The 19138-nt window shown below is 41.9% G+C and overlaps 1 long non-coding RNA gene across 1 annotated transcript in view; it reads left to right on the forward strand.

Moving 5' to 3' along the window:
• The window catches only part of LOC122453366, a 195847-nt gene that overhangs the window by 120805 nt on the left and 55904 nt on the right, over positions 1-19138 (forward strand). Inside the window, exon 2 of the long non-coding RNA XR_006273017.1 lies at positions 1943-2053. This is a non-coding gene — a long non-coding RNA (uncharacterized LOC122453366). The remainder of the gene's footprint in view (positions 1-1942; positions 2054-19138) is intronic.

A 19138-nucleotide genomic window follows, 5' to 3' on the forward strand; every position in this document is an offset into this window, starting at 1 on the left:
GTGAGGTGATCTGAATTCTCTCGTCATCTGAGCCACAGACACTTGTGTAGTCATGTTCTGCTGGCCTTTCTGTGACTCGATTTCATAAATGGTAAAAGGTGGAAAAGAGACTTTCTATATTAAAGGAAACCCTTTAGGAATGAATAGGATTTTTAAATCTGCAAGTTGCCTAGAGATCCCTGGAGACAAATAGTTTCCCTGTTGTATTTTTTAAAAAGTGAACAGACCAATAGTTTCACAAGCAACAAATCATTACTTAAACAGAATTGTTCAAGATGTCCTATAAAAGGAATTAATTGAAGAGAAAGCCTGGAAGTCACAAAAAAGGATTCAGTTGTAAAATAGAAAAGCTGTCATACGTGTTAGACCCTTCTTGAACTCCAAGATTCTAATGAGGACACCATCATTGTACCCACATTTAAGGGGGGAGAAAAACATAGCATCTGAAAATTCAAATTTACAAACCAGATCAATTAATGGGTGATTATTCACACTATAAAAGGATTTATCACTTTACAAATGGATTCCCTGCAGGGTTCCATTTTAATAACTAAGCTTTCTCCACATTAGGACTCACTGCCAATTAAAAGTCAATCAGAAGCAAAGATAAAGCGTCTCTGAAATGAAAATGTATGTCAATGGGAAATCATCAGAGTTATAAAAATTCACATTATGTATAACTTGGCCAGGACACAGAATTTTTTTCAGAAGCCTTTATTGAGCATCTACTGCAAACTCTGCTGGTCCCAAAGAGTCATTGCAAAGAGATCTCAAAAGGTCCCCATCTTGGTGTGAAGAGGTTCTATCAGAATTTCTGAGGGGAGGAGACAATGCTTTCTTGTGGAAGTAGATCCTTCTGTCACTTCCCTGTCATTAACTGCCAAGGAGGCATCTCTGTCATTGTGTACCCACAAAAACTCCTTATATATTCCCAACATCTTTTGTTGGGAAAACAAACAAAACTGACATCACTATAGAGGACCTTTTTGATGCTCAGAAAGTCTGAGCATCCTAGGATGCTCAGGAATCCTAGGACATTAGTGCTAGAGGACTTCAGAGAGGCCAGGTAATTCAGCTCTTTCTTTTTGGATGAGGGAGATATTGAGGCGAAATGAAATGAAGTAGCAAGTCTTCCAGTGACCACTCCAAGAATCTGTCTATCAAATCTCCTTGCAGGAAGTGAGGACAATTGAAGGTCTACTGTCTAAACTCAACTTTTTTTCTATGTCAAATTCTCTCCATATTTTGCCATGTTTTCCCTCTTTATCTCTGTCCTTTTCTGTTATTTTCAGAAAAAGGAGTCCTCTTACTCTCTGTTAGTTTCAGCTTCCCTTTCTTCCCTGGAACCTATCTTCTCAACGGCTTTGTTTCTTCCAATGGTAGGATTTTAGAACAGGAAGGATGATAAGCAGAAATATGGCCCAGTGATTCCAATGGCTTTGTGGACAAAGTTCTGTAACAAAATAAGGAAAGTCTTCTGCTGGGGACTTAAAGAGGGGAGACTGTTTGGAGCTGCTGTAATGGGTTTGATAGGGTGTAACCGACTCGATGGGCATGAGTTTGAGCAAGCTCCAGGAGTTGGTGATGGACAGGGAGGCCTGGCGTGCTGCGATTCATGGGGTCACAAAGAGTCGGACATGACTGAGCGGCTCAACTGAACTGAACTGAAACAACAAGATGAATTAAGTAGATTCTTTTTTTCTTGTGCTTGGTTCTGTTAAGGTCCAGCTGATGAGATTACACAAAACCTTCACTGACCTAACCAGCATATTTTCATTATTTTCTGCAGCAACTTGTAGCAATCTAAGGATATGAGGAGAGAAAGCCCCCTTGGAAGTCATTCATAACCAGTCAATGATACAATATAAGAAGAATGGGGGATCTGGGTTTGATAGCAAACATATCTTTGGAATGGCTGACTGCAAGGTCTATGATTCGACAGGCAACCTGGATCCCCCAACCCGGAAAACTTCAAGGAACCAGAAAGCATTTGACAGTCTGGCTCTGGTGGTGAGAGAATGGAAGAAATGGAAGTGGCGTTTCCAAGGGAAAGGTCAGAATCAGTTCTCAAATATGTTAATAGTTTTCGCATAACAGTTTGTTGTCTCTGATATGGGCAGCTGGTATGGTTAAGGCCAAGTGGGAACCAAGTTATTAGCAGAAATGTTAAAGCCTCTAAAAATGGTATGGAAAGAAAGAATGAGACAGGTGCTGAAGTCATTTTTATAGAGTAAATGGAAGTTAATTTGAAAAGAATGACTCAAATTTCCATTAAAATGCCTCTGGGACAAAAGATTACAAGAAGATATGCAACAATTCTCAACTGCCTTCATATTAGTAGAATGCATTTGGGAAACCTAAAATAAGGCTTCATTTACTCACTGAATTCATATTGATATCGTTATTATTCAATCGATAGATATTTTGGATACAGTGTGCATAGTATAAACAAGGGGAATATCAACCTTGTCAGACACTATGCTAAGCACTGCTTTCCAGTTGGGAATAAACAAGTACCTGTCTTAAGGTACTTACAGCCCAATGAAGGAGGTTTAAAAACATGCAATCTCAGCGGACCATAATAGGTACTAATGTAGGTGTCTGCTCATAGAAGGATTGCCTAAACCCAGTCAATAGGATCAAGGAAGGCTTCCTAGATGAGGCAAATTCTAAGCTGAGACTTGAAAGATAATATGAGTCAAAGAAGTGGCAGATGATACCGATAGGTGTTCACAAAGGAAACAGCAGGAGTAAAGACTCAGGAGCAAAAAAAGGAGCAGGAGGAGTTGAAGGTATGTAGCTGACAGGAAGTTAGGTTGGGAGCAGAACAATCGTTTAGTCACTAAGTTGTGTCTGACTCTTTTGCAACTCCATGGACTATAGCCTGTCAGGCTCCTCTGTCCATGGGCTTTCCCAAACAAGAATACTGGAGTGGGTTGTCATTTCCTTCTCCAGGGGATCTTGCTGATCCAGAGATCTTCTGCAGTGGCAGGCAGATTCTTGAAGCAGTAGAAGGCACTAAATGTGCAACTTATCTTATCTTATCACTCTGTTAGCTAGTTAGAATAGGGAAACAGGGTCCAAGAAGGCCGTCAGAGGAAGCTGCTAGGGGAAAAAAAAAAAAAAAACCTGCAAGAAGAGGAAATCATGGACCTAAGTGGGAACCTCTGGCAGGTAAGCACACCTCCTTCCCTAGTTGGTCTTGGGTATAACCAATCAAGCATACATTGGTGCAATCTTCTTTTTGCAGAGGGTGTAACCAGTCAGACCCCAGGAACCTGCTCAAGAGAGGGAATAAGGGATACAAAAAAGGGAAGCCAAAATAGAATAGGGCCACTCCTGCAGGGGGTGATCTGCTCTCATGCCTCGAGAGTGTATTGCTTGCTGCATGCCCAATAAATCTTGGCTGCTTGAGCTATAACTGGTCTTTCATTTCAGTTCTTTGCTACCATGAGACAATAACCAAGGGAGAAAAACCAACCTGACAACTCTAAGGAGTTGTCATTTTATCCTCAGAGCATAGGAAGCAGATGAAGAACTTTTTACACAGGAGGAAGAACAAGATCAGATCTGCATTTTAGAAAGCTTCTTCTTGTTGCCATTTGGAGAGTGCATTAGTCTGTAGGAGGTGGGCATGGATATAAGAAGTCCTGTTACACTAAGTCATTATACCAGTGAGGGAAAAGTAAGATGGGAAGATAACACCCAAGACTTTCTGACTTAATGAACGAGAAGGGCAGTGGCCCAAATCGCTCGCATTTGAAGGGAATAGGAAGATAATAGTCCCATTTTTGACATTTTGAGTTTGAGATGTGAGTGGAATATGCAAGTGATCCTGGTCAGTTGGCAGATGTAAAATCAGATTCCACGAGAGACCTGGGCTGCAGATGGAGATGTTGTTCCTTCCTGTAACTGAAGTCCGGAGACAGCGGGGAATCCACCAGAGATGATAAAAGGGGGTGGCTGGGAGCTTGAGGAACTCCACATGTCACCATCATTGCTATAATTCAGATACAAGATTATGCTGTTCCAGCAGTCTAAAAGATCATAGCCACGGGAGCGAAAGGATATGAGCAGGTTTTTGGAAATGTTATAGAGGTGATTCCAAACTTAACATTTGTGAAGCCCCAGGATGTCTTTTATTGCAGCAAATGCTTGGTTGACCCAAATACTTTAGAAAGTCATTTTGTTGTGGTTGGCAGGCTACAGTCCATAGGGTCACAAACAGTCAGACTCGACCCAAATGACTTAGCATGCACACACACACGAAGCCAGTTCAGGTACCCCAAAACAGAAGACCCTGCTAGTAACTGGCAGCCTCCCCTGCTGCCACTGCACAAGGTAATTTTCAGCAACACATAGTCATTTAGGGCCTGAGATTAAATTCTTGAAGTGTAAACTAGTCTTGAAGGTACAAGCTGTAATCCAATGGATAATTTATAGCAAAGACAAGATATTCACTGACACCCCAATATCTCCATCTAATTCAGTAATTGGCTGTTCCTACTTGTCTTCTATTTGGCTAAAAATCTGGTTCACTCAGTCTTTTCAGCAGCCCTAGAGGAGAGCCTATGCATTTTGGAAAACCAGAAGATATTCTTTCAATGTGGTGATAAAGACACCATACACATAAACTTTCTAAAATCCAGGTTACTGAATCCCTCTTCCCTGGGTTCCACTCAGTACCTCATTAGCAACTCTTCTTTTTCTGAAGTATTTTCTCAGTCTGGAGAAATGGCAGTTTCCCATTCTCAAGTCATTCCTAAGGGGCGTGACTCTGCTACGTAATATAACTCTCCCTACCTGAACGAACTCACTTTCATGTTCTGCCTGCAGGCCCTGTACAACTAGCTTGCTTTCTTTCAATATTTATTGAGAAATTATCCCTTAGCAGGTGTTGTTATAGGTACCATAAGTATATTAATGAATATCATAGTTACAAAAATATTTTGAAACAAATGCTTTTATAACATGCATTTGATAAATTTGGAAACAGGTTAGAATGGATAAGTTGAACAAGGTCACACAACCAGGAAGTGGTGACAAATATTCATATATGGCCCTAAAGTTCACACTCTTAACTACTAAACACTAATAGATTTTCCTTTTCTTTTGGGTCTTCTGTTTCTGTTTTCTTTTGGGACTCTGTGGCCTCTGATGCTCTTTTCTCAAAAATCTACAAACAATAAATGCCTCTGAGAGGGTGTGGAGAAAAGGGAACCCTCTTACTAACTGTTGGTGGGAATGTTAATTAATACAACCGCTATGGAGAACAGTATAGAGGTTCCTTAAAAAACTAAAAATAGAACTACCATATGACCCAGAAATCCCACTGTTGGGCATATATCCTGAGAAAGCCATAATTCAAAAAGACACATGTGCCTCAAAGTTCATCACAGTACTATTTACAATAGTCAAAACATGGAAGCAACCTAGATATCCATCAACAGATGAATGGAAAAAGAAGATATGGTACATATGTACAATGGAATATTTATTACTCAGCCATAAAAAGGAACGGAATTGAGTCATTTGTAGTGATAACTAGCTTTCTTTACTCTCTAACCCTGCCTCCACTTTCAACTACTGACTCACTCCAAGCTTGCAAAACATGTATACAATTTAAGATCAGCATTTTTAAAGCTTTGCCTCTTCATTTGATAGCAACTTGGGCTAAGAGAGTTCTGTTTTCTCATCCATAAAATGGGAATGATATATGGTTACAACAGTACCTGACACATGATTATGGCTCAGTAAATCTTAACTATCATTCTTACCATGACTAGAGTTGAAGTCCCAGCTCCAAAACTCTGTAATGAAAAGAAAGGTACCTTCTCTCTAAGCCTCAGTGTTCTCATTTGAAAAAAATGGGGATTACCATGCCTGCCTATCTCTTAAAGTTAAGAAAATCCAATGGAAGACAGTAAGTAAAATTACCTTGCATGTTACAAGAATCTATGGAAGTATTACCCTTTTTACATTTTCTTTTAAGGTAGTACCTTCTTAGGTGTCATCACTGGAAAAACAACAATTGTTTAGAAGCCTAGCTGAGGCTATAGAAAATGTAAGAAATAGAAAATCTGACTTACAATTTTGTCACATAGCTGCCTTTGATAACATATTTGAAGGAGACTCAGAGATTCTCTAACTTTTATTTGAGGTTAAATTCTCCAAAAGCTGCATACCTGAACCATGAACACTTAGTTCTCAGTAAAAATATCTTCTCTGAATTATTTATTAATACAAGGCTGTTACACTTAAGAACTAATCTAAGAAATGGCCACGTGAAGCATGTTCTGCCTCATTTATAAAGTTCCCATTGAAAACATTTGTCCATTCTTCTACACAGTATTTCTAAGGATCTACACAATAAATACCAGCAAAAACTTAATACAGGGACTCATTTCAGTGCCTTTTTATGTACAATTACAATTCTGCCTATGATACAATGAGCACAATGCATCTTAGTTCATACTCTGGTTTATTAAGGGGATTGCACATGGCCTGGAACTGGCCAGCTGACAAGGATTTAGGTCAAATGGGGACAAGCTGCTCATTTTCTCCTCTTACAGACTATCTCTTCCTTGACTTGGCACATCACTCTTGTCCTATGCTTACTCGTGATTTCTGCTTGTGACTAACCTGGCCCAGGTACTGCCTCTTGATCTCTTTCTGGCCTCACCTCACTAACTGGACAAATTCTTTCTTTCCTGCATTTCAAATCCCTGAGGGAAGGTATGTGACTGCTTCAGCCGAGCACTGGCACATCTGTTTATGAAGAACCTTTCGTGCAGGCTCATCTCGTCTGCTGGCAAGCTGGAGATGGGCCACCTGGAACGCGGGGACCATTCTTAGTTCATCCAGGACAGGACGGAGCTGCTCATCCGCAACATGCTGTCCGGGCAACTTCCCTGACTGAGGTCTGCTCTTTTATCTTTCTTTGTACTTTTGTTTATTTTTTTCTCAGTGCACAGGAAATTTATGGTGTTGACATCTAAGCCTTCTTTGGAATAAGTGTTTTTTTTTTTTTAAATAAATGGATATAATACATTGTCTTAGAAACCTTTTAGAGCAGGCACTAAACCAACCTTACAACTTGTTTCTCTTTCTAAAAAATAAAAGGAAAACCTAGTTATCTGAGGGTTTGTTTTTTATAGATTCTAATTAGTTGAGATTTTATTAATGAAAGGCCACTCTGGCATATTCCCTGAAGGACGGAGTACCTCTGTTGGCCAGTGTTACTGGTACAAAGTTGGACAATACCTTGTCTGTGCACTTCCTGTTTCCAAAGTCAAATCTTACAGGACCTGAGTGATTGGGTATGTGTGGTGGTGTGCCGGAGTCAGCTTGGGTCAGTTCTCAAGAGCTGGTTGTTTCACTTTCAAGAATTTTGTGGGTTGCTTATTAAACACAGCCATTGTTCAAATTCAGTTCAGTCAACTCATAATTATATAACTTTTATTAAAAACATAGGTAGTAAATATTCAAAACCCATCACTTTCTTATTAGTTTACTACATTAGCTCTCTTTTTAAAAACCTTTTGTGGTACTTATTTTATTTTTAAAATTTACTTATTTATTTTTGGCTGCACTGGGTCTTCATTGTTGCATGCAGGCTTTCTCTAGTTGTGGTGATCAGGGGCTACTCTCTAGTTACAGAGAATGGGCATCTCATTGTGGTGGCTTCTCTTGTTGTGGAACATGGACTCAAGTGCTCTGCAGCATGAGGAATCCTCCCAGACTAGGGGTTGGACCTGTGTCCCCTACATCAGCAGGTGGATTTTTTAACCACTGGGCCACCAGGGAAGTCCCTACTACCTTATCTCTGCTTTTGAGGCTAATGTCACCTCTTGTACCTGTGTGGTTAAAATACTATATAATGGTGTTTTCCTGCAACTCTTTTTCAAATCCATGTGCAGAGACATCACACTGGCAAGCTGAAATCCCAGATAGTGGGAGTGTTTACACCATAGAAATGGACACATGCTGCAAATCTGCCCTTTCCCGCCACCCCACCCTCTTCTTGGAGATTCCGTTATTAGAAGTTTGCCACCACATCACTACATGTCTGTTTTACCAGTTGAAAGCAAAACTTTTAAATATGCTCAAGCTTGCAACAATCTTGAGGTTGGATAAAGAATACGTTTTTAAAAAGTTGGAAACCCATTACTGTAAACCTGAGTCAGCTTTAATCCATTATATTTGTTCTACAATAACACAAGTAGTGAAGCCTTTTAGATCATCTGTTTCATTTAACATCTTTTCTCTAACCTGGAAAATGTCAGAATGCTTTATTTTTTGGAGGGGCTGGTTTAAGTTCTCTGAAGCTTATACACATAAGCCCATACATTATGCACCTGTACAAAATGCCCAACTGAGAATAGTGGTACCTTCACCTAATGATGGAGTTTAAGCTTCTTGAAACAATTGCAACTTAACATTTAAATACAGATATTCTACTATCTTATTCACTACACATATTCTTGAATCCAAATGAAGAAGTATAACTTTTTACTCTACATTTTTGATTCATGTTGACCTCATTAACCGGCAAGCAAATTCATCCTAATTATAAACTTTTGAGACATTACTGCATTAATAGGATGTGGAAGAGGCTTACTGATGGAATATCTCGTTCCTATATTTTGTCACTTAAGAAACTGCCAAAATAGTTGAATGTTTCAAATTCTTTTATGAAACAAATGGACAGAGTAACAGCAAAAGAAAAAAAAATTACATATGACCTAATCACTACTAGAAAATATATGTACTTGGGGCTGAGGGAGGGGGTAGTTCATGAGTCTGGCAAACAGGCAAGGTGGGCCTGCCGTCGGTCGATTTGTATGATGAGCTGAGGAGTTTTCCAGGCAAACCGTGTCCGAAAGGAACAGAGAACCAAATACGAGCTCAGTCAGGAATAGAGCCAGAGACGGGTGATCATGAACACATTGGAGCATCTGTCACTTGGACGAGCTCCTGGCGTAGTCCTTCACCCTGTGTCTGAGTCCAGAGACGAGCTGGGATAATATACATGAAAATGGTAGGGCTGCTCAGGAGAGCCATCCTAAGGTGTTAAAGCACAGGCACTACTGCTTTGGGAGCCTTCTAGTGTAACAGATATCTAAAGAGAAGAAAAGCACCAATGCCCCCAACTCACAGCGGGATTCTGAACAGTTGCAGCACCGCATGGGTACTTACTAGGGCATTGGTGGAGGAAGACCCCTGGGGGTAGTAAGCAGCCAAAGCAGCAATAGCTCGGCCCATCCAGGGCCACAGTCCCTTGGTCAGGCGTGTGGGATGGGCAGAGATGTATGGATATCTAGTGGAGGAGGCAGAGATAGGACATGTTCCACACATCAAGCACAGGACACAGAGAGTCTTATCAGAAGAACAGAAATGAAGGTGATGCACAGTAACTAATTTGACTTATTTCTTTTGAAAAAACTTTTTACTTTATATTGGAGAATAGCCAGTTAACAGTGTGATAGTTTCAGGAGCACAGCAGAGGGACTCAACCGTACATATACATGTATCCATTCTCCTCTGGGGACTTTGCTGATGGCTCCCTGGGCAAAGAATCCACCTGCAGTGCAAGAGACATAGGAACGCAGGTTCGATTCCTGGGTCAGGAAGATCCCTGGAGGAGGGCATGGCAACCCAGTCCAGTATTCTTGCCTGAAGAATCCCGTAGACAAAGGAGCCTGGCGAGCTACAATCCAAAGGGTCACAAAGAGTCAGACATGACTGAGCAAGTAGACATGCATGCAATCTCCCCCAAACTCCCTCCCATCTAGGCTTCCACATAACATTGAGTAGAGTTCCCTGTGCTATACAGTACATCCTTGCTGTTATCCATTTTAAGTATAGCAGAGTGTACATGTCCATCCTAAACTCCCTAATTATCTCTTACCCCTATTCTTCCCCACTGGTAATCATAAATTTGTTCTGTAAGCCTGTTTCTATTTTGTAAATTAGTTCATTTGTATCATTTATTTTTAGATGCTGCATATAAGGGATATCATATGATATTTCTCTTCTGACTTACACTCAGCATCTGACTTAGGTCTGAATTTGCTGAACGTACTATCTAAGATTCTGAGAAACTTCACGGGAGGGGAAGAACTTGCAGAGGCCTAGAGTTTTCATTAGTGAGTGCTGACAAGAGCTTATAAGAAAGAGTTGCATCTTTTCCTGTCTTTGGAAGGAGATTCCTGATGCAGATTTAACTAACACAAGGCCAAGAGCACATTCTCATCAAGCTGCTAGAAAGTCGATGCCGTGATATACAGTGGAGGTACATATCAGTGTTCATGGGCTGTGCTGGTCATTGAGTTACTTCCTCAAAGAAAAGTCATTTGATAATTTCAATGGAGTTTCTGAAGGAATCTAACTATGCTCCCCGTTCTAGATGTGGGGGCCACAAGAGCACCCACTTTCTGAGTTGAGGTGCCCCTTGAAGATCTCTTTCACTGGAGAATTTGGTTACCACTTTGGGTACTTGAAGTAGGAGCCACCTCGGCTCCTTAAATGATAAACTCTTTTAAGAGACATGTGCATGGTCTGTATTCTCCCTAGGAATTAGTGAGCCTGTTGGGAGAACAAAGGCAATGGAAACTCTAGGCTGGCTCCCAGAGGATACAATTAGGATGCAGAAATAAACCGCTCCTCCCAGCACCTGTCAGAGCAGCACAGACAGTGTCATTGTGCAAGTTACAAAAAGCAGCCTCTCGAGTAGCTGAGTTGCAAGAAGACACACCTTCTTCAGGCTAGCAGGCCCTCACTGGGGCACAGCTTGCCAGGTAGGCACCAGGCCCCATCCAGGCCTGCCTTTGTTCATTGCACAAAATGCACGATCCTATGATCCAGCCCATCAGGACATGACATGCGGTGAGAGGGGAGTTCATGGAATATACTTCGTATTGAGAACCAGGAATGAATCTAGAAGGATGCGCTTTTGGAGATCTGAGCCAGAGGCTTTGCTTGAACTGAAACATAAAGAAGGTGTGGCTGGAGCCATCACTTGGGGTATTAGCCCTTCCATCTGGCCAGACAGTATAGGGATAGCATTGTTCTGCAGCCCCAAAGAGCTGCCAGTCGTAAAGGACACAGAAGACCCAGGAAAGAACTTTTTAGAACCAGAAAACGTCATCTCCATGATTGAAAAAAATTATTGCAGGCTTGGAAAAGATCCTGAAATTGATGGAGGTCGTCTCCTCACAAGAGAGGCTAAAAGATCTGCAGGTATCCTGGCTGCCACAAACTGCTCCAGGGACCTAAGCGAGGGGAAAGCTCATGCATTGCTGGGCTCATCCATGACAGTGACCCTGGCAGTTGAACCGGGAGGAGATGGAGGCTTTGACAGAGATGACATAGATGCACCAGGGTGGGGACAGGAGGAAGCAAAGTGAGACAGTTATGTCCTCCACTAGAGATCTGCCGTCTTTGGCATATGGGAAAATTGGAAAGAAAGGGCTTATCAAACATATTTGAGTAATTCCAAAGATGGGGTAGGGGAATAGAGAGCTGGACACCAAGCGTCTGCAGTTAGAGGAGAGGGATAGTTCTGAGAGCAGAGGGCTGACCCCCGTTGCATTTGGTCTCCTGGCTAGAACCCCATGCACAAGTGATGTGGGAGTTTACAGATGGCAGTGAAAGGAATGGAAGTTGGTGGCACTGTCAATAGGACTTGAAAGGACCGTCACTGAACTGGAAGACAAAGTAACCACGTTTGGGAGCCCCTAAACAGGGCAGTGTCACAAAAGGCAGCATTCTCTCCTACTTTGTAGAAATCCCTGGCGGTTGGGGCATCTTGGGGGTGTTGTGGAGGTGCAGCTCACTGGTGCCTGTTGAAGGTGCCAGTGCTATCCCAAGGCAATGAAGGGGCCATACCCCGCAGAGGTGACCCCAAACGTGGGGACGCGGTGGGGCCAGCAAAGGGGGCCATTCCCATAGAAACAACCACGCCTGTAGGAGGAAGAGGATCACAGAGCCACATGGTGGTGGGGGGTTATTTGTGAGCATATGTGACCATGGACTTCCAGAGTTGACCACACAGGAAGGCGGGGACTTTGCCAGGGACCTGGAATCCAGCATTCACAAGCTACGGCAAGAGCCAGCAAACCCAAGCGAGCATAGACCTTACTTCTGAGAAAACACGTTTGTTCTCTGACAGTTGGGAGAACAGGCAAAAGCTATTATATCCATCATCAGAAATGGTTTCCAATATCTAAAAAGCGCTTATTATCTTTCTGAGCTCAAACTCTAAAATCTAAAAATATGCAGCCTGCTTAAGTAAAAGTGCATCGCTCCCCTCACCAACAGCCCTCAGTCCTCACTGGCCTTGTTTCTACCTGAACCTGCCAAGCTTGCTCTTACCTGGGGGATTCTGCATTTGCTGCTTTCTCTCTCTGGTATGTTCTCCCTCAAGGCTTTGCAAAGTTGGCTCCTTCTTGTCACTCAGATCTCAGCTTAAATTCCTCTTCTTCAGAGAGGCTTTCCCTGACTATACAGTTTTTCAGCCCATCTCTCCACCCACAGACACTCTTTCACGCTATGTAGTTTTATGTTTTAATGACATTTATCATTAGCTGAAATTACCTTGTTGGATTTTTTTTAAGTTACTTGTCTATTGCCTGTCTCTTCTCCCACAAAAATGTAAGTATCCAAAAATCCAAGCTATTTGTCTGTCTTACTTCTAGCTGCATTCCCTAGCATATAGTAAAGTACTCCTTAAGAATTTGTTGAATCAATCAATTTTAAACATTCATTGGCAATTTCTCTGCATTGGGGGAAATCGCTCACTATGTGTCAACATAAAAAAACAGTATCTCTAGACTCTTTATCTTGCTCATTTTCCAGGTAAATGAGAACCAGGAAAGCTTCTGCTTTGAACTTAGTATATAATCTTGATTTGTTTGTATGTGTTGACAGATCATTTTCAAATTCATGTCTCTAACATCTTTGTACACTAACACTTTCTGCATATCAATGCTCGAACGTTCATTTTGCGGGAGCATCATGTGTCTCTACTGTTCAGAATTTGCCTCTTCTAACCCAGTGCTGCTAAAACACCACATCACTAAAGAGAATTCGTGATCTATCAGCAATGCATAGGATAACCTTTGACTCCATCAGGAACACTAAAACCATCTGTGTATTTTTAGGAAACTCTGATCTTCAAACTTGTACTTGCTTTAAGAAATGTTTGTAACTGGAGATTCAGTTTCAGGCACAATTCAAGTTCCTCTCTTGAGTTTTAGCAACTTTGCATACCCACTGGGATCACGTCTCATATTTTCCAAGTCCTTTTAGGTGGCTAGTTTGACACCAAACGAGCTTCTAAGACACACTGCTGAATCATCTTCATTGGAAAGTTTTAAGAATAGAATGGGTAACTGCCTACATTAGATTCGTTGTCACAGCACTTAGAAGCTAAGGAAAGAAGCCAATGCACCCCTGAGATTTGCTCTAGCAAGGTGATTTTTCTACCTTTGGAAAATAATTAGTCCTCCAAAACTGTCAAGTTTTGCTCTTAACAAGTAAAATAATCTTGACGGGGAAAAGACTGTATGAATCAATATTGGGGGTTGTCCATACATATTTTTTTTCCATTAAGCATGTGGTGGAGGGATATTTTGAAAGGAAGTTTAAGGCCAAAAAAAGACCACTGACTTTTGGGAATATTTCCTGTTGCGTTTGGCACTTTTAAAATTTTTGCTCTTTTTCCTTTTTTATGTTAATCATCCCCTAGTAACTAGCACTGGGTATTTGTGAAATTCATTTACTCCCATTTTGTTGTATTGTCCAACAGATTGTTTCTAGTACCTTCTGATGTGTGGCAGCTGTGTTTTAACAATTCCAAGCGTACCATATGAAAGTAATCAAAGACATTAACACACTAGTGTCTGCAGCTATGGAGGTATTTCCTGAATGTGGTGCTGCTGGGCCGTACAAAGTTGTATGTGAATTACTTTTTTTTTTTTTAGCATGTTGAAGTGTTCTCTAAATAAATGTAGAATCATCACATTTGTGTTTGTACCCCTGTCTTTGTGGTGTAGCTATTAACAAAGAACAAGCATACTAAAATCTGTACTGGAGAACCATTTTTACAGAGCATAGAGTATATAACACGTTAATCTGTGCAAAGTGATCTCTCAGATTCCCAGTGGAGGAAAAAGTTAAAGTTTAGTGTTTCCTCTGATATAGTGTACCCTGGGTAGAGTGGTAATGGCTAAGTACATAGCATCCTAGTATAAGCAGTTACTGGGAAATGTTGTGCATACAGTATTTTATTACAGTAAGACTGCACTGTACTTAAAGTAAATATCCCTGGATCCCCTCCAAAGCTAGGAGAGTGGGGTTGGGTTACAGAATCTGCTCATTTAGCAACTGTGTATCATAATAAATGAGAGATTTGAAAAAAAGGGTTGCTTTGTTTATCATAAAAGGTGAAGAGAGGTAGCCTGAAGAAAGTATACTCTCAAAGCAGTGTTTGTCAAGAAAACAATACAGTTGCACAGTCTTGAAAGACGATACAATGCTATGTGTTGTACTGCCTCCCTGGCTGCCATTTCGCATATCTTACGTAAGCGAGGGATCCAAGGATGAAGCTTAAAAATTAAGGCTCCAAATGTGGCAGCAGCTGTCATAAGTCATATTTTAAGATATGAGTCTAGCTTTTTACAGATCCAATGTCACAACACTTTTACAATCTCTATCAAAAACCATAAGCTCATTTATTATTTGACCGTGTATTGCAGCATTTCAGTGGACATAAATGTTATAGGTAGAGGTAAGGATACAGATACAGATTTTGAGAGAATGAGCCACCTTTCATTTTAGTGTATCAAGTTCACTGTCCTGGCTAGATGAAGTAATCTTCTGAAACATGCTTTAAATAAAGGGGTTCTAGGACTCCGTAGCCAAGAGTCTGCACTTACTTGACATTCCATTTCTCCCCGGTGACCACTAGGAACAGAGTCTCACTGTGTCTGGCCCATGCAGGACTTTCACTCTTAATTAAAATAGTGACACCAGAAGCTTTTAATGATTCCCCAAATGCTATTATAAGGCACAGGGTAAATGTTAGAGCAGGGGCCCATCTTGGGGGAATAAGTAAAATTTGGAAAGAACATTTTCCGCACCGCTTCATCCACTGCCTTCCTTTGGCCTCCCACTGGATCTCACTGGGCACTAGGCCACGTCCGACCTTAACTCCTTGCTGGAGGGATCTCTCTGGAACATCAGACACCAGAAGAGCATATTTTCCCAACCAGAAAAAGAAAACGGTTCAAACTTTCAAGCTCTCTCTCTCCAATTTCTGAATTTCTCCTGAATCTAACTGTCTTCCTTCTTTACCCAGATAAATATGTGAAAACCATGAAAGAAATTATCCCCTCCCCAACAGTACCTTGAAAAGCTTTCACATTATCAATCTTAAATGGAGTCTGCATTTAATGAACGTTTCCCTGGTGGCTCAGATGATAAAGAATCTGCCTGCAATGCAGGAAACCCAGGTTCAATCCCTGAGTCAGGAAGATCAGGGAATGGCAACCCACTCCAATATCCTCGCCTGGAGAATTCCATGGACAGACCACAGGGCAGACATGACGGAGCAGATACCACCACCAGCAGCAAATGACAATACTGATTTCTTTCTTTAAAAAAAAAAAAATCTATCTAAGTAGGTATCTATTTGACCACACCAGGTCTTAGTTGCAGCACATGAGATCTTTAATTGTGGCATATGATGAACTCTTGGTTGCGGCATGTAGGATATAATTCCCTGACCAGGGATTGAACCTGGGCCCGCTGCATTCGGAACTGGCTTAGAGTCTTAGCCACTGGACCACCAGGGAAGTCCCTCAAGATTTATCTTTCACCTAGACTGAATCCTTGTCCTTAGAGGTGTGCATGAATGTGGTCCACTAGAGACATGGAGATGAATCTCTGGGTAGAAAGATAGATGTTGCTTTGAGAGGGAAAAGTTAAGGCTTGCTCTGCAATACAGAACCCTTGCCACTTACCTCTGTCATTTCTGAGCCTTCACTTGGCCTATTCTTCTCAAACAAAATTAAAAACAGTTCCTGAAAAGCTGCCATTTGGATCCACACACTCTTTTGAGGACGCTTAGAATGTGCAAGGTACAGTGCTATGCGGGAAAGAGGCACAAAATGAAAAAATCAAGCACCTTTCCCTCCAACAGCTCACGAGCCAGTGGGAAGGCTGGGCGTGTAAGGGAAGGGAATTTGAGCTGGCAGGAAAGCTCAGTAAAGGCCCTGAGGTGGCCCATATACAAGGTAGAAACTTTGTAGCATGCTTGGGAAAAATAGAATTGCTTGATGTGGCTAAAGATTAATCTACATGGAAGAATAATGGGAGGAGAGATAGAAGAGGGGCTAGGAATGGGAACAAAGCTCACGTGACAGCCTTGATCCAGACAATGGGGGTTTCAATGCCAGGCTAAGGTTTGACATCCGCATCCTAAGCAGTAGAGGGCCACTGGAGAACAGAGAAACAGCAACCAGTGTGATCAAGTCTCGCATTTTCCTATTAACTGCTGAGGAGGTCTTCAAGTTAGAAACTCAGAAATTATTCAGGATAGCTTCAACAGCGCCACCAATGTCTCACTCAAATCTTGTGAGAAAACGATCCTTTTAAAACTAGCAAAATTACATCGGAAGAATAGATGTATCTATCTCTCTCTTTCTAGCTAGCTATCTACAGAGAGGTAGAATCCCTTCGCTGTACACTTGAACTAACACAACATTGTAAATTAACTATACTTACAATTTTTAAATGGTTAAAAACTTATGACAGAGATAGCAGAAATGATATTGAAAACCTATATTTTCCACCTCTTGATGTTGTGCATTGTAGTCTTGGTTGATCCTAGAACAATTACAAAACAGAAAAGGCTTGTTTTGGTGTGTGTGCTACCCAAGCCACCTCCATCCCACCTCCACCCCCAGAATCTCTATGTATTCTCTTCCATCCCAAGCATGACAGAAGGAAGAGTGAGCGCTCCACCCTCACCGAGCTTAATGCTTTAATGAAAGTTTGGGTCAGGGAACTACATAAAATTAATGTTAGTTTAAGGGGACGACTTCTTTTGGGTGTGATCCCTGAGGGACAGGTTTAAATTTTCTTGCTTTTTCTTCTTTCGCCAATGCAAGCTCCATCTGATCGGTTACCCTTGAAATTCCTAGGGACCAAAGTCCTTGTGGTGCCAGGGTGGGACTTCAAGTCACAAACCGCCCATGTAGAGAAAGCCCTTGAGCACACTGATATTCAAATGTAAACAATCAATAGTGTAGAACAGTGTATCCGTCACGTTCTCAGCAGGAAATCGATGGCATGCTCAAATTAGGATCATTTCATGATAATTTAATAAAGTGTTCCTTTAGAGAGTTGAGAGGAAGCCACAGGGGTTAGTGCAGCACCCTGGGGTAATGTGAGCACAGGGGACACCAGTCCTGGGCCTGAGAAAGGAGAGTTAGGAACACTTCCCGAGCCCCACGGGGAGAGTCGTCACAAAGAGAGGGCTGTCATGACACAAGCTCGACCTTAGATAAGGACATCACTGGCCCAAGGTGACTCTGCAGAGAGTCAGGGGTATCCCTTCTGTCTGTCTCCAGGGCCCCCCAGTGGCTGACCTCAACCAGTGCAAGGGAGTCCATTGATAAAAGTCCTTACAAGTCAGCTTTTCTATGCAGAGTAGGATAGACGTGCAGAGTACGTTTGGATGGGTGAATGGCACACCCCGCACTAAGAAGGAGGGAAAAACAAAAAGTGAAAGCAGCAAGCTTGGGGTGAGGGTGGGAAATAATGAAGAAGGAAAGACTGAAACTTATTTTTCCAGAGCATTGACCTTGTTCTTATGTGCACATACACACACCCTTTTCAAAATTCAGTAAACAGGATTGGGACGTCACTATTTCTTCTAACCTCAAAGGAAGACATTTTCAGTCACCCCTCATTCCACAAGATGGACATCCTTCTTTCTGTGAGAAAAACGAGCTCATTCAAATCTAGACACCAGTGAGATTGTAAAGCGCGGACGTAGTTCATTCACTGTGAGGTGCATAGACAATCTTATTTTTATTAGCCGGTTGGGAGTACATGTGAAGAACAGAAGCTAGAACAGGATATTTCTTCCCCCTTCCTGTAAGACTGCCTTTCAGGGCATCCACAGTGAGCTCAGATGGAAACCCGCCCTTACCTGGAGTCTCTCCAACATTCCTCATCTCCCTTTTCCCCCTAGTCCTTCCCCCAAGCAAGGGTCTGCTTCTCTAAGTCAAACTTTTGCAAATCCTCATTCTTGGCTCGGTCCTGGGGAGGTGTTTAGAAATTTCTGTTCAGTACCTCTTTAATTTTCCCCAGGAGTAGGATAAGATTCTTGTGCTTGAAGTCTCTGCAAGAGGAAACCATCTCTTGCTAATGATGAACATGACCTTGAGGCATCATTGTTCTAAAAGGACCTCTTCCCTCCCGCACACAGCTCACTCCTCACCTGTACTCCCATCCCCACCTCTCCCCAAAAAGGATTAAGAGAGGCAGAAGGAACCTGAAACCTTGTTTTGTCACAGTACCTTTAGGGGATTCTTTTTAAATTTTTTATCTTCCTGGCTGTCATTCCCAGGAAGCTCCTCTGCCATACACTCTTTTTTGAAATTTATTTTTAATTGAATGATAACTGCTTTACAATACTGTATTGGTTTCTGCCATAGATCAACATAAATCAACCAAAGGTATACAAATGTCCCCTCCCTCTTGAACCTCTCTCCCACCTCCCACCCCTTCCCACTCCTTTAGGTTGTTCCGGAATCCGTTTGAGTTCCCTGAGTCATATAGCAAATTTCCATTGTGGGGATTCTTTTTTCTGATGGTAATCAGACAATGGACTCCTTGGTTGATTTGACTGGTTTCATAAAATATGTGCATTTTTCTTGTATGTTACTAAATTATCTTCTTATTCCTAAGCCTTTTGCTTCCCAGGTGGTGCAGCAGTAAAGAATCTGCCTGCCAGTGCAGGAGATGCAGGAGACGTGGGTTTGATCCCTGGGTCAGGAAGATCCCCTGGAGAAGGAAATGGCAACCCACACCAGTATTCTTGCCTGGGAAATTCCATGAACAGAGG

Source organism: Cervus canadensis, chromosome 14 (assembly GCF_019320065.1).
Source record: "Cervus canadensis isolate Bull #8, Minnesota chromosome 14, ASM1932006v1, whole genome shotgun sequence".
In the NCBI taxonomy this organism is placed as follows: Eukaryota; Metazoa; Chordata; class Mammalia; order Artiodactyla; family Cervidae; genus Cervus; species Cervus canadensis.